We start from the raw sequence: 16462 nt of genomic DNA on the forward strand, positions 1-16462 counted from the left end.
CAAAGTGATCAGTATAATATGCGATTTACGATTATATTAATTCGCCCGAGTTCAAATATATGTTTAAGATCGCCGAAGGATGGAGTGCTATATTTTAAAAAGTTGTAAAAAGTTGAAGGAAAAAGGAAGGAGTACGTGCACTTTTCTTCATCGCCTACTTTGAAAATTCACGTTGCAATAAACAATGGAACCAAGGTGAATCTTAAGCAAAAACTCACGTCACGTCTCGCGAAGGGAGGAAACGCGTGAAATGAGGGCGGTTTCATCGCGTACATGGCGGGCACGGCAAAAGGGAGAAACTCTTTTCCTTACTCGTCGAAATGGCGCACGGAAGTCGTTAGCTGCAGCTTGCACACGGGGTCTTCATTGAAAGGTGTCCCGGAAAGTAATGCGGGTGGTGCACGGGTGGCGTGTAACGATGGCTGTTACTTTAAATATGTTCGCCACAAGAACTGCATTCAGAAGCGCGCGCGCGGGAGCACTCGTCGTCGACTAACGACGTTTGATTCGGAATTGTGTCTGCATCAACGCAGGCACAGTTTTTTTCCCCGGCGACAACGCGATATTGCCACTGTAAGTATTCGGCGAGAAAGACAGGAGGAACGATCGAGAGGAGATACGATCGATTTAATGCCGTCGAAAAAGCCCTATTCGCGGATATATCCTTCGCCCGATTCGGGCGATGCCTTCATTGTTTCACTGTTGCGTAACAACGAGAACACAACGGCTAACCTAGGTGTCGTTACGCCACGTGGAAACGACGCCGATAATGACGGGGCGAACAGTGCTAAAATTGATAACACCCGTTATCCAACTTACAATACCCGGCGATGGCATCGTTACCAGTAGTCGATGATTAAACGACAGCCCCTAGATTGATCCGTAATGGACTTCTCCAATCTATCCCGTAGCATTATATATGTACGAGGCAGCCACGTTCGTGCGCGCAAATGTTGCGGTGTATACACGAAGAAGATCCGTATAGTTTGTGCCGGCGACACGGTTTCGGATCATAAGACACGAGATGCGCAGCTTGCGGCACCAATTACAGGGAACCAGGTGCGAGAACCGCGAGAACCACCGCCCGCGATTCCATTTCAATTGCATAAAATGGAATCGCGGCGCATAAGATTTTAATTGTTGAGACTGACGAGAACGGTAATCGCTCGAACGAGATATTCTCGCGCGTCATATTCCGCGACTTTACCAAGACTCTCGCGGCTATTGGCTAATGCAGTGAATCGTACAAATATATCTATATAGAAAATCTATATTGAAAATATTTAATTGGATTAACGTATATATTGGCAGGCGGATATAGCCGCAATTACTAATGTTGATTATTAATGCTAATACGTATTAAAAACATCGATCCACGCGGGGGAGGAGCTCCTATTAATAACAGCATTAGCCCGTACATATTGGATGCGTTAATCTGTATCATATATGTCTAATTGGACTTTTTGCGCTCTTAGTGCTTACGCGGATTTAACTCTACGAGCGTGTAGCTCTCTCGCCAGTTTATAACTCCATAAAGGACTTAAAGCCCGTATAACCCTGCGCGCGTGCGACGTAAGCCCCGGGAAGTTCGTAAGGATTTAACTTTCGAACGCGTAGCATTCACAACATTTTGATTCGCTACGAACGAGATTAAAACGTTTTCCGTTAATTTACTCTGTATTACGCAATTGCATCAAGCAGCGTTAACGTTAGTGCGAGTAGCATATGTAATAAGTAGTGACTGGTAACTACCTGTAACATTTCGATAATCTACAGTGAGATAATATTCCAGTTGTATCGTACAGATACATGCATCGCATAACGTATAATATGATACGCGCTATGCAGCGAAATGTGTTATTCTACCCTTCATGTAAAACTGATATTATCGGGCGTGCAAAAGTTTAACGTTGGAGTTTCTTTCTTCGGGGCTTCGGGGCGATACCGGTTCGGCCGTTCTCTTCTCTGTATGAAAATTCGGGTAACTACGTGCATACTGCATACAATAGCCGGTCGTCGACTGCGCCTGTTGCAGATAACTGTCTCCGCGTATACGGTAGCGTATAACTCGTATAGTAACAGAACGTTGCCATAACGCCTGCGAATCGATAGCCAATTGGTCGTTGAAGTTGTGCCAACGCTACATTTCGCGTAAATTGTAAATAGGTTTCCGCGAACGGCGTCGTTTGTTTCGAGAACAATGTCCATCAATACTTGAAAGAGCAGCGAACAGAGCGCGCCCTCAAAAACATCTTTATACGAAAGCGGTAGAAAACGATGTTCACACGGTGATAACGTATTCGTATTCTTATTCAAGCAAAAATTTGTTTAGAACTTTGCATGCGAAATTAAGTAGAAAAAGCTGAAGAATTTACGAAGCATGCATGATTTACGATGATGGAAGAGAGAAAAAAAGGAGAGAGAAGGGAGGGATTTTTCTATTTTTACGCTGCTTTTAATATTTATCAAGAAATTTTCGTACGATTTTTGGTCGAAATCTAAATTATCATTCGCTTCCGTCACGTATCATTGGCCAAGTTTAATTAAGTTTTATTCTACAATGTCGAACGGGTGACGCGCGCGTTTCCTGTAGCGAACTCGCGAGCCCTATTGAAGTTCGGCGAGCGATACTTGGGTGTGTACGTGAGTACCGCGTGTGTCCGTACACACGTTTGCAGAAAGTTGTGGCTGTAGAACAGCGTACAGTGAAAGACAATTTGGGTGACGACACTGGCAAACACTGGCGGTTGAACTTGTGCCAGCCGTATTTCATGCGCCATTGTACAACGAATAGTAAATAGCCTCATACAAAAAATCCGCCCTACTTCGCTTGTATCTATTTTGGATTTCGAACCCGGGCCACCCTCGCGGTAGCCCAACAATGAGTCTCTTCAAACTCTCAGCACCATCGACCTATCGATCCGTGCGATTCTCGATGCGCCGCGCCGCCGACGAAAGTTAACCGGCATGGCGCATTTTTATCTTTCGCGCGCTCTTGTGTTGTACCCCAATGAAAAATACCATTCAACAACTGGCCGTGAAACTCTTTTCCCCCCTCCCCACCCGTCCATAATACTAATTGCGCGAGGAACGTGTTCCGTATCTCCGCACTTGTTTCTGATTTCAACTCTGACCTCCGGGAAACTTTCGAGCGCGAGACCTCCGCGTTGATTCCGCGACCGCTGTAAATCATTCGGAACGCAATTACGCAATCTCAGAATTTAATTGAGAGCGGTGGATGAGTTTTTGCCGGTATGCACGTCTGGAAGTTTCTTTTCCAGATAAAAAGAAGAGATCGAAAAGGAAGATATCAAATCTGAGACCGTAGGAGTGGAATAGTATCTCGCATATAATAAATTTATCACATCAATTATTTGTTTCCATTATTAAAATTACACTCTTTCTAGCCGAGCAAGCTAAACATTCGTGATAAGATCCATTCGCTGCACGAGCAATTATTCATGGCAACGTCCGTTACGTACCGCAGGGAAATCGACGATAAAGGAATATGTACATTAGAAATTAAAACTTACATACCGAACGTGAAAGAGAGAAATAAAAGAAACATATCCACTTCTAATCTAAAAAAAAAGTCGAAGCACTTCGGAGGGCGTGTCAACCGATTGCTTTCTCGATTTCGCTGGCCGCAGGTAATTCGTTTCCGAGGTGGCGGCAAGGAACGTTACGCCGCGCGAGACGCGAAAGAACGTTAATTACTACTCGTTACGCTCTACACGGTGTCGCGGTCGCCGTGAATTATATTCCGCGCGGCCGAGGCCGCGTACGTGGTCGCGTTAATTTTATACGGCGACCGACCGACCGCACGAGACGAAAGTGCAGCAACCCCGTGGGCGCGCGATAGCAATCACGTCGACGATGACAGCCTTCCGAAAGGAGCGCTGCGACTTTTATATTCAATGAAAATGAAAGCGCTCCTCGAGCTGGGATATACAAGCGAAAAGAGAGGATCCTGAAATGTTCGCGCGATTGGGTGGATTGATATCGCATCAGGACGCGAACTGCGGGGGTATTATTACAGCCGTTGATGAAGAACGAGTGGATTTATAGTCGAGCGTGTGTGCAGTCGATAAATTACTCGAACGGGGGTGGACTTCCTGCGCAACTTCGCCGGACTTCGTAAATGCATGCGAGCGATAATTAGTTTACACCCCGCGGGTAAGCATAACGTAACGATACATATTCCTCATTAATTTGCGGTTAGATTTATGACTTGTGCATGCGTGTTCCGTGACGTAAGGACAAATAGATCATCGACGCTGCGAGTGTCCGTTGATTAAAAGTCGGCGATATATTTCGCGTCTCGTATAAAATATATCGATTTCAGCGTGATAATAATAACGGCGAGATACCGTTCTCTTTCAGAAAAAAGATCTTTTGTCACGGGCTTTATATCTGACATTAAACTTTCCACACAGATAAATTTCGAATAAAAATCCTATTTGTTTCAATAAAACGATTAAAAAAAAAATAAAAAAAAACCTTCGCGATTCACGCGAGATTATTCCAACGCACCTCAAGTTAAATGAAGAACACAATCCTGTTATTTGCTGGAAGACGACGCTTAATCTCCGATGGCAACAAAACCAACCAATTAGCTAATGTCACGCCTGCAAACAGGCAGTGAGTCCGTAGGATAGATTTATAGACCTTCTCGAGGTAGATGCGATTCAGTGAGAAGGAGAAAGAGAAGCGAGAAGCCAGAGTGCACCTCGCCGTCTCTCCTTTTCTCTGGAAACAAACGTGGTGGAACGGACGTCGTAAGAGCGGTTCCGCGACGTGCACGTACCTCCATCGATTGATATAGGTCCTCGACGGAAATTCTAGACTGACCCTGATCGATACCCTCGACCCGGGGGCGATCCCCCTCCCCTCCTCCCCCCCTCCCGCCGGTCTGCCCCCCTACCTGTCGGCGTACACGAGACGAAAGCAGCATTTATTTCTCTCGGAGTGATTTATTCGTCGGGGGCTAGCATTTATTTCGGCGTTTCGACGCGAGACAGCGGCAAGCTTTTTGGCCCCCGATAAAAACCCTTGACGCGTCCCTTGACGCGGGCACGAGACCGCGATCGTGTACCACTTTAGTGATAATGGTCCGCCGGTGTCGCACGAGCATCGGAACCTATACCGGCGCGGCAGCGATCGTAACTTCTTTCGTCCACCTTGCGAATGGCAGCGCGATGTGCTGAGAATACCGTGGAAAGAAACGCAATAACGTTTCTGTATAATAATAATAATACTGCATACAACTCCGTTTTATGCGAAGGACGACGCATGGACGTGAGTTTCGCGTTTCGGGCGGGCGGGCGCGATTGCAATTTTAGAAATGGATCACGTGTTGCAATTGCACGGCTTTTATTGATATATCAATCGTTCGACGGCCGAAGCTTAAACTTCCATTGAGATAAATGGTATATAGCGCGTGCGCGCGCGCTTTCTACTCTTAGCAGGTTCACACCCGCCAATCCCGTGATTTACGTACGTATAACCGGCAGCGTCATTAGATGTATCGTCGGCGCGATTCAATCACAGAACGCCGACCATTGCCGGATATAACCCCCCGCGACACGTACGGCTCGGCGAAGCACGATTAAATTGCTGATGAAAGATGAATACCGCGCCGCCGATGCCTGCGCTAATTGCTCGTTTGCCACGAAGTTCGACAAAGGTCGAGCCTGCGGGGCCCCCGCGTTCACGATAGGTATTACAAGCACCAATTTTAGCGCTCCAAAATTGAGCAATTCAAACTTGCCGCGCACGTGAGAACTGTAATTATTTAGCGCACGATGCATCGGGAAAAATTAACGTCGGACGTTGATATTTTGCAACGTTCATATTTGTATTTATTATTTCTTTGTATTTTAGAAATATTATATCTACTATTATCAACAAAAATAACGTTACCTTCTTTCCAATATTTTGCAATTATTCACTACAATCTAATAAGAAAAATTTGAATTGATTATTATGTTTCTATTTTTAACGACGAAGGAAGATCATTGCATATACAAATTCCGATACACCGATACAATCTCATTACTGCGATAGCCACAATTTTGCGAATCTGTTAATGCCTTGGCGTTATAAAGAGATGTATCGATAATTCAGTGAAACACCCGTCGAAACTCCACGCGGACGCGAATGTTTAATCGCTGCGGATTTACATCGTCTGTCTGTACATAATTGCCCGCCGACTTGGCCAATCGAAACGCCTTAGGTACACAGAATTCGTACACGACACGATCTACCGAACCGCCAACAAATTGACGGCGGAAGATGAATACTGTTCCACGAAGCTGCGCTAATTGCGCGCCATCGGAGCAAGATCAACAAAGGACGGATCTCGGATATTAGCAATTGCAATCTCATAGTTATATTGTCGAGTTAGTTGGAAGCGCGCGCGAAACGGACATCCCGATTGACGATATAGCATCCTGGCGCGGATGCAGAATGCCTCGTGCAATCTTTGAATGAATATATCTACACTTCGAGAGGGACTTTGAGCTGTATTCGGGAACTTACACGAAAATTCTATTGTTAGATGACAAAGCTATAGATAATAGTTTTGCAATGTGTTACCTTGAAGATCATTAGTATCGTTACATTCTCACGAAGTCCCGCGTTTGCGTGATAATTCGGTGATAAGATGGTATTACGGGTTTCTCACCACGCCAATACGAGGGGGAGAGCAAACGAGAAAACTGTCCCTATCGTGACGGGGGACATATTCAGCTCTCGTCAGGCGAAATATCTGAATTAATGTTCGAATGGTCCCCGTCGCGCCCCTTTCCGCTTCGTAGTCCGGTTTCCGGGCTTCCGCGCGTCGTCGGGAAGCGACAAAGGTTCACGACGAGATATCGTCCTTGTCCTGCAGTCGGGTTTTCAATTACCCAGCAATTCCCGACGACGTCCGTTTAATTTCTCGTCCTTCCCGCCCGCGCCAGCCCTTTTCTTCATCACTCTTCATCGCGTTTACGCTCCCCGACTTTCCGTCGCTCGTTCTTTCATGCCACTGCTGCTATTCTTTAAGTTATAAAATGTCGAACTTTGGAATAGTTCTTCCCGCTATCAATAATCACGCTATCAATAATTTATGTCTGTGAATTCTATTCAAACGGGATTTTAGCGAAAATAATTATCCTCGGCACTTCAATTTTATGCTATTATAACTCTAACCCACTAACTTATACTTACTAATTCATGATTATTAACACCAACATTCTTAGTAAATTACTTAAACTTCTGCAGATAAATCGGTCTGCTATGATTACCAAAGTAATTTTCTGGAATTTCTACCTTCTTTGAAAGAAAACTCTCTTTTGTCTCGCCAAGTCGCTACGCGAAGTATAGAGGAAACGCGAAAGTTAAGAGCGAAGGCTAATGCACGAGGTAGAGAAATTACTGCAGAAAAATTAGCATATCTAATATAAAGTGGAAGTCAAATATTCTCGCTACGAGTGGCAGCAGCTGCTTTTATTTCGGTGGCAGCGTGCACGGTAATTTTCCTTCGCGTTCCTTTTTCCGCGTTGCCTATACACGTTGGCGCTCCTGTTCTCTTGATGGTCGACGTGGAGTAAATCGCTGCAATGGTTTTTCAGCCGGACGAGCCATTGAAATTCAGGAGGCAAAAATTGCGGCAGCTCTCCTATCGACGAATGGCGGAACTGAGATTAATGCGAAACAGCCAAATTTCTTGCGGGTGTAACTTCGATTCGGAATATCAGGGGAAAAAAATTATACCTTCATATAAATTTCTGCATACAAATTTTCGTCGATTATTTCTTCGCAATTATTTTTCCTAAAAAGATTCTTTTCAAACGTTTTAACAATTACTTTTTATTGTCGCAAAATTTGAATTTAAATAAAATATTCATCATTATTATTATTATTGTTTGCAGCAATGCACGTTATTTTTGATACTATTATTCGTACATTGTTTATATTTAAATGTAGATTGTTTAAATTTTGCCCTACATATTTTCGTTTTCCTCAAATATTGATATCCATTTATGCCGAGAATAATAAATATGAATTATTTATTATTTATTATTATTCGGGTACATTAATCATGGCGTGCTTACTTTTGCTAATGGATACGCAGTTGGTCAAAGTTTACATGCCAACAAGGAACTTACGAACAGTCCTTGGAAACCGGTTCGCGAACACACCCGGCACTCTCCAAATTACACACGGCATTTCACATCAAAGCTCATATATCCTAATAATAGTGCGTAAACCAAAAATAAAATTCTAATTAAAATACATTTCGTTGCCTTTCCACGCAGAAATGATGAAATATCACCGAGGTCGCATTCAACAGAGAGTTGGGTTGTGTGTGTGTGTGTGTGTGTGTGTGTGTGTGTGTAATGTAAAATCTACTAAACTTGCACCCTTAATTATTCATCATGACATGGATGGAGCGGTTAGGAGGTCTGTATCTGTGCTGTTAAAATCATTGTTCACTGTTAAAACAAATAAAACGGCGCTATATTCGTGTCCATAATTATTCACAAAAGTAGAATAGGTTTTCTGCCTCTTTCGACACGTACACGTGACGGTTTTGCAAAGCGTCCGAAAAATTGTCGGTATACGCGTTATCTCTCACGCAATTACAAATCGCGACGTGAGTTGTCGCGCGCACGTTTCGCTAGCATATTGCAGGTGTTCATGGGAAAAAAAAGAGGGAAAAGAGAATACCAGCTGTACGATTACACCCTGACATCCCTCGCGCGTCCTATTTCTTTCAGTCGCCGAGGCTTGTAATTCGTTCCGGCAGTTTTTCTGTCGGCGTATCCGCGAAAAATTCAGGAAGTAGAAATTACCGCGACGCCCGCTGGCCCGACGCGGCCCGGTAATAGAGCCCCGAGATTAATGCGAACGCGTCAAATTTGTCGTCGGCAATGACAAAAGGTCGTCGTCGGCGCGGTCCGTGGACCGTGGAAGCCACGGGGAAAAAAAGGCAAAGTTAGTGGGCCGCGTTTGAAAGGGAGAGAAGTCGACAGTTTTTTCGCTCAGTGTTCTCAGTTTTCTCCCCCTGATCTCATTTTCGCGCTGCAGCATCCTTTCCTCTTTTTCCGCTCGTCACTTCTCCTTTTTCCCCCCCCCCGAATCAGCAATCATCACCGCACTCCCACCCTCCTTGCACGAACGCGCGAGAATTTTGCAGCGCGAATTAGTTCGGAATTCCATTCAACTTAACGGAGTATAATCTCAATTTAATATCAATCGCAATAACTGTTTCTTTTTTCCTCTTTTTCTCTACGTGATAATTTTCGCACATGGATGTACGTCTCCCATTGCACGTTTCGATTCTCCCCGCGGATCTCCCTGGCTCGTCGTTTCGAGCGCGGAGATTATCCCCCCCGGAAATCACTGGGGCCTTGGACTCCGCGTGCACTGGCACTGTTTTCTCTCTCCGCCCTGCGGTCGCTGATATCCCGATTTTTATGTTCTAAATTCCTGGTATGTCGCAAAACGTCCCAAACCACGAAACCACTCAGCCGGCGGAAGCGCCGGGAGGCAAGAGAATAATTCGAGCATCGGGGATTTTTACGGTCTCTCGCGTATCCGTCTAGTCGAGAAATCTTTCAAGTTGTGTATACCGCGCTAATTTCAGACGCCCTTATTTTCGTAACTTGGTTTTGCGCGATTCCTGCTTTTAATTTCTAATTGACATATCAGTGTGATATAAATATGCGGTATTTATTATGCGATTATTCAATTTATTACCTTTCAAAGTCACTATTCGTAATGTGCCGTAATATCTTTATGCAAAATTCAAATGTATCACGGAGAAAGAACGGTTTTGCTGAAGTATCTAAAAATTTAGCTATAGATACAGATCTGAAAATAATTTTGTTGGACCATCAAAATAATTATGTAGAACACTCAAACTGATTGCTGAAATGTCAAAACTTTTTACAGCATTATCATCATACTTCAGCGACCTACTATAATTATTTTGATGCCGCAACAAAATTATCTTCAGATCTGTATCTAGTTAAATTTTTAGACGCTTCAGCAAAACCGTTCTTTCCGCGTACGTTTCTCAATTCGGAGTCATCGATTGGTAACAAGCGCGCATTAAAGCGTGAAAATTATTTAAGTACGGAGTAATGCACGCCACGGTAGATCGCATCAAAATTTCACACGACCTAATGCACTCCTAATTAATTCGGCATTCCCGCGGCATCGCGTAATCACCCCCCACCCCCTCGATTATTTTACTAAGAGCTGCATCAAAATTCGAAGATGCATTTTCCACCTGCAATGTATACGCGTACGCATTCTTTCTCGCGTGTGCTCCTTAATCCCATCAGCATTAAGTAATTATTCGGCCGCCATAGTTTACTTAACCGTCCGTTTTGCCAGCGGAAAGATTATGTCGCGCACTCAAAGGCAAACTGGATTATTCTTTTCCTCCTCCGCGTGCCTTCATAACCGGTTATTATTTTATTCGGTCTCGCAGTCCCTCCACGGGGACCCACTTGGTCGCCGCTTCTAAAACGCTTTCAATTATACCGACTGTGCTTTGGGTCGGACAATTTCAACAACCTCGACGAAATTTCATGAATTATTTGCCTCTTACATTCAGCATCATTTGATATTCTGCCCCGTTCCTCCCCTTTTTACTACGGGATTTAATGGGCTGGATCGTTCTCGAAAAATAATTGGCCGAACAATCGACAAGATAGAATAGACACCGTCATGAATGACTATTGAGTCTGTCGACTTTAAATTGGTTGAAAAATCCGCGGGTAGTGAGGAAGAAGAGGGATTTCTGGGAGCATCTCCCCCGAGATACTTGTGTATCTCTGTAACTATATTTTTGCGGCACGTTTCATGAACTTTTTAGCATAGCCCATAGACATGAAAATTTTAGCTTCTGGAGAGTGTCTTCGCGAGAATGATTCCAGCCACGTAAAAATGTAAGACGCTTAAAATTTAATATAGTCCCTCCGAAGCGTGATTGCAATTTAATCGCATTTTTTCCGAGATTATCGTCATCAATACTTTCTCAACGACAAGACTTCCGAGGGCTGTTACCCTCAGGGAGGGCGTCAAAAACAAGGGTGGCGACAGAGAGATTCGGGAGATAACTTGCGGCATCGACTGTACCACAGGATACTTCTCTACTGAACTGGGTCAATTAGAGGGTAGGCCGCGAAAATCCAACCCTCGACTGATGCCCGCTTTTAGGACGGCGCATTTAAAGAAAGAAAGAAAAGGAAGTGCTAAGGGTATAGAAAGGCGGATGACAAGGAGATAAATTAATGGATGATGATGATGAAAAAGTCTTTCCTTCCGCTGTGATCAGCTTCATCTTATTAAGTGGGTTAACTTCTTCAGGAGTTCACGTAAGTGTAGAGGGTGTATCATCAATAACGCGGTCGTCAGAGCAACTTTGAAGCGAAGATATTATGCCATTACGCAAGCAATTGTCGGATGTCTCTCATACGGCTCGGGGTATTATAGATGTTCCGCGCGGCAACAGATAAGAAAAGTTATTGTACCCTTAGTTCAGTCCATAGATGCTGAGATCCTTAGATGAGGGGAAAGAAAATTGAAGTATGGAAGCCGATACACGGAACGATATTGCCCATATTTCTCGCCATACACATCATACTCTCGAGTCTCGCCATATCTCTCTTTATGAGTTCTCAATTGCCATGGTCTGGCAATATCATTCGCGGAGCGGATCTATTATACGCGTACTTGTTATCTTAAGCTCGAGAGCGGAAAGGCGAGCAGGTTACGTTTTTCGAAATTTCTCGGTAGCGAGACAACATATTTTTTGTAAACGCAAGTCGTGCAGTTTGTCGGGCACAACCATCGCGTTCAATTCCCTCGAAACTTCGCCCGGTCCATTACCGCAGAACCGAAATATCGTCCGCTCTTCCGACCGCACAACGCGCACCAGCGGAAGGTGTACACGCTCGTGTCTGTCTGTCCGTCTCTCAGCCCGGCGGCACCGACCTTGGTATCAGGATTTTCGCTTCCAATTTTCCCAAGGAATCCGTGATTAACGAGACACCCGGCGATACCGAAACACTCGACGGCACAAAGCCGGACCGTAATCGGGATTTTGCGCCGAGTACCCTGCCTCGTAGAGACGCGGACGCAAACGGGTACTTTACGGGTACAACGCCGGGAGTAACACTCACGCCTCGCATATAAGCGCACGCTTCCGAGCGAAACAACGACGCGCTATATAGATGCAGGCCGAGCAGCACTTCGTAGTCCCGGGGAAAGATAAACCGAGATATCCCTTGTTTGCGTCCCGAACGGATTGAGAAGAATGGAATTTCGTTTCCACCAGCTAAATCTATTGCGTTATTTTCGCCTGAAAAGAGGAGCGTAAACGGAAAGCTAGCTGGTAAATATAAAGAGTATCGAGCCAGTCGAGTCGAGCGATAATTTCTAATCCCTCGGATGAACTTAGCAGAGATCTCTTTACTTTACAAGGTACATATTTAACCCTTAACTAGCACGCGGGGTCGAAAACACCCCAAAACAAATTTCGTCAAGTTTAGACATCTTTCTTGGTCGGTTAATCTAAGAATTTCGCATAAAATTAATTAATTAATTATTATAAAAATCAAGATTTCAATTTAGAAAAAAGAGGCACAGGCGTAAAAATAAATAAATTTGCATTAAAGGGGGCATTTTCATGAAAATAAATAAATCATGAAAAAATTTTTAAATATTCACTACAATCATAATTTTTTTCGTAAAGTACTCTATCTCAAGAACATTGTGTTAAATTTTTATCAAAAAATATTTATTTTTGACTAAGATATGATTTTTTTAGCAAAACGCATTTTTCATAACAAAATTTGAAGAATTTTTTTAAAGCCTTAAAACTAAAAATTTTATAGTTTAGGCTAATGGGTATCATTTTCCAGTGTTTAATGTATGTACTTGATTTTTTCAAGCCTATTGGAGCCTCCATTTCGCCGTAACCAACGTTCAAAGTCGTGTGGGGTATACAACACCCCGTGTGCAGATAACGTTCGATCGCGGACGTGTGCTGGTTAAGGGTTAATAAATATTATATAATATATAGAGTTATAAAATATATTCTTTATTATTAAAAAAATGTACAATTGGAAAAAAGAGCCATTAACGTATAGTCGAACAAGCTTTCTCCACCTTGAAAACGTCGAATTTACTAGCTCGAATCCAACAATTTGACTACGCTAATGCCAACAACTTCCTTCCGCCACCATTACGTTCGTTCTATTATACGTCCATTTTGCTCCCTTAAGGAACCTTCATTTCCAGTTATTTAGACAAACTCTCGCGTTTTCGATGACGCGAAAGAAAACGCGATGCAAAGAAAACGGAGAGGAAAATTGGCTTGAAGTGGAGCAACGAGAGACGGGGGGGGGGGGTCGAAATCGGTTGCCGGTTTCATTGGTCGAGTTAAAGCCGCAGCTGCATCGCACACGGGCATCGTATCTGCAGCTGCGAGCGGCAGTAAACGAGCCACGAAAGGAGATGAGAGAGCGTTTCAAGGAGAGTCGGATGTAGAGAAAAAAAAACTAAATGGGACAACCCCTCGGCAACGCCTTTGGATCAAAGCTTACCCTCCCCCCCCTCTCTCTCTCTCTCTCTGTACCTTCTCGAATGCGCGGATTTAACTTTCGGCACGAGGTCAACGCAAACATTTCGGAAACTCCGGTCGGATTGCGCCAACGGCGAAACACGCTGCAGGAGCCGGATGCAGATGTTTTGCAGCTTCAGCAGCGAAAGACGACGATGCACGAATGTAGTATAGTGCCGTGTGGTATATAGGTAGTATAGCGCGCAGCTTAGCAGCAAGCATGTCTGTCTTTATCTCTCCACAGGGTGATTCGGACAAAATTGTGCGCGCTCGGCACGACGTCGCAGGATAACGCGATTTACGCAAGGCGCACGAGCTTATAATCCGCTCGACGCGATGAATCTGTTAATTTCATCGCGCCAGGTAGTGTCAGCGTTTTAATTAACCTTGCAATTAAGCGCCAAAGTAGTTTAACGAGGTTTAATTACCGGAATCGAAGTAAATATACCACCGACCACCAACGCCACGGTCGAGTCTCTCTCTTTCTCTCTCCCTCTCTCTCCTTTCTCGTTAAGAAATAGTTTATCGCGAACCGCGGTATCGCGCGCGGTCATCGATAATGTTCTTTTTATTTTACAGCACGGGGATCGTCGCCTTCTACAAATCACGATTTTCTACCATGTCGCCTGCGTGTGACCGTTGCACGCAGCGAAAAGACGAAGAAACGGATTGGTTGTTTTTAAGAACATTTTCTGCTGTTTGCGTTTTCTCTTTTTTCTTTTAAAATTACAACAAATCCAACTAAATTATTAATCGCTGTATGAGCAGATATAAAAATTTCGCTCGAGTATAATGTATCTGATTAAAAATGGACGGTACTTTCGATAACATTTTGATAAAGTGGCACATATTTTCAATCGAGCAGTCGATGGGAAAACGATACCCCACGTAAATATTATAAAACGCGCAATGAGATCGGAGTGTAATGATGCAAGGAAAATAATCCGCGAATCCGAATGGTAGAAACAATGCAATTCCCAAATGGTCGAAAGAACCGGGGAATAAGAGACGAGGAAACAAGATCGCGATGATTGGCTCAGAGCCGTATCCCGACCGACACTACTTTCCTACCCCGCTGAAATATCAGCTGAAAGGTAAGATTAAACGGCAATAAATAAATTTTGCGAGAGGAGAGCTCCAACACGAATCGACAAAGCACGTAAAATACAGCGAGCACCGTCGAGGGACTCGATATCCGAAGTCTGACGCGGTAACGCGGTCGGTCGCGCGCGAAACAAGAAGAACGGGGGACTTGGGAAGTGCGCGGGAGGTTTCGTCCCCGAATGACGGAAATAAAAGGAAAGATACGCGTGGAGATCGTTCTCTGTTTAAGTGAAAACTCGGAGATATGGCCCGGCGTAAAGTTGCCAGGCGAGGGGAGGCTGATTCCCGTGGAAAACGCGTGCAATCTTCCGCGGAATGTCGCGGCGAGCGACAAACGTGACGATGCTGATAGCGCGCGGGCACATTCATCTCGCACTGAAAAACCAAATTATAGATAAGACGCAATATCTGATAGCCGCGAATATAATGCCGGAGTCGCCGAGACCACGGGGCTTTTATGACGCCTTTATGACGACTCTCTCTCTCTCCGTCGCCATCCCAACTTCTTCGCCGATATAGCACAATCCTCCCTCTCGCAATTTACGCCCCGATGTTTACGACCGCTCGTGATTGCGCGAAATTCGCGTTTCATCGCCGGTCTGATTAACCTTTAACGTCCCCGATCGTACGACGTATGCAGTGCTATACGTCCACGGGCTACCGTTTCGCCGGATTTCATTAAACGTAAATTTCCTGATTTCGTGAATTACGCGGTTATAAAATGGATTAGCACATATTGTTTTGGCGTTTGTTAGTAAACAAAGGCGTGAGTTTAAAGGAGTTAAATAATTAATGAGCTTTTGCGGAATATCGTTACTGCGAAGATTATTAATTAATATAAGCAAATAAATGTTTGAAAAACGGGTTTTCATGTAGAGGGGAAGAAAGAGAAACAGAGAGGGAGAGAGGGAGGGAGAGAGGGAGGGAGGGAGGGAGGGAGGGAGAGAGATCCCACAGAATTCAACGAAAAAGGCACCTTGATATCCTCAGTAATTACGGAGAATTCTCGTGCGTCTCAGCCGCAAAAAGATTCGCTCTTTACTTTACAAGATTAGCAAAAAAGCACTCGTACAGAATGAAATCCTCGCAATGTAAAAAAAATCAGCTTGCAGCGGTGCTGCGACCAAGTTCCGCAATGAAACTCGAGAGCAAGGAGTAGGATTCCCTGCCGAGAAAGCGAGGAGGGATTTCCTAGCAGATATTCCCCCGTACTCTTTACACGCGGCTCTCTCTCTCTCTCTCTCTCTCTCTCTCTCTCTCTCTCTCTCTCTCCGGGTCGAGGAGAGCCTGAGCTGAATGAGCGGAAAAAGAAGTTCCGTACTCTTTTACCGGAGAACCAAGTTCGAGGCGCGCCCCATGAACCGTGGATACCGAAACGAAGTGACGCTAAACTAATTTCACCCGCTTCTGCTCGGAACGTTTTTCGACCCTCCGCCTTCGGCGCCTGGAACTAAACCCCCGTCGACAGTGAGGGGGGAGGTCGTGGTTGTGAAAAAAAAAGAACAACATCATGGCTGCAGCCGTGGATGAAAATCTCGCGACACAAAGGGCGCCCCATCTCCCTTACCCCCCCCCCTCCCCCTTCACGTGCCAGCTCCTTTTGCGCTTTCCGTCTCTTTCGTTTTTTCCCTCACTTCTTTCATCTAGCGTCACAACATTTTTCTCCCCCCCCCCCTCATTCTCCCCTCATCTGCCGTACTAATTGACGTTTCGCTGGCGTGCACTCCTGGGAGG

The sequence above is a fragment of the Temnothorax longispinosus genome, chromosome 10 (assembly GCF_030848805.1).
Source record: "Temnothorax longispinosus isolate EJ_2023e chromosome 10, Tlon_JGU_v1, whole genome shotgun sequence".
NCBI lineage: Eukaryota > Metazoa > Arthropoda > Insecta > Hymenoptera > Formicidae > Temnothorax > Temnothorax longispinosus.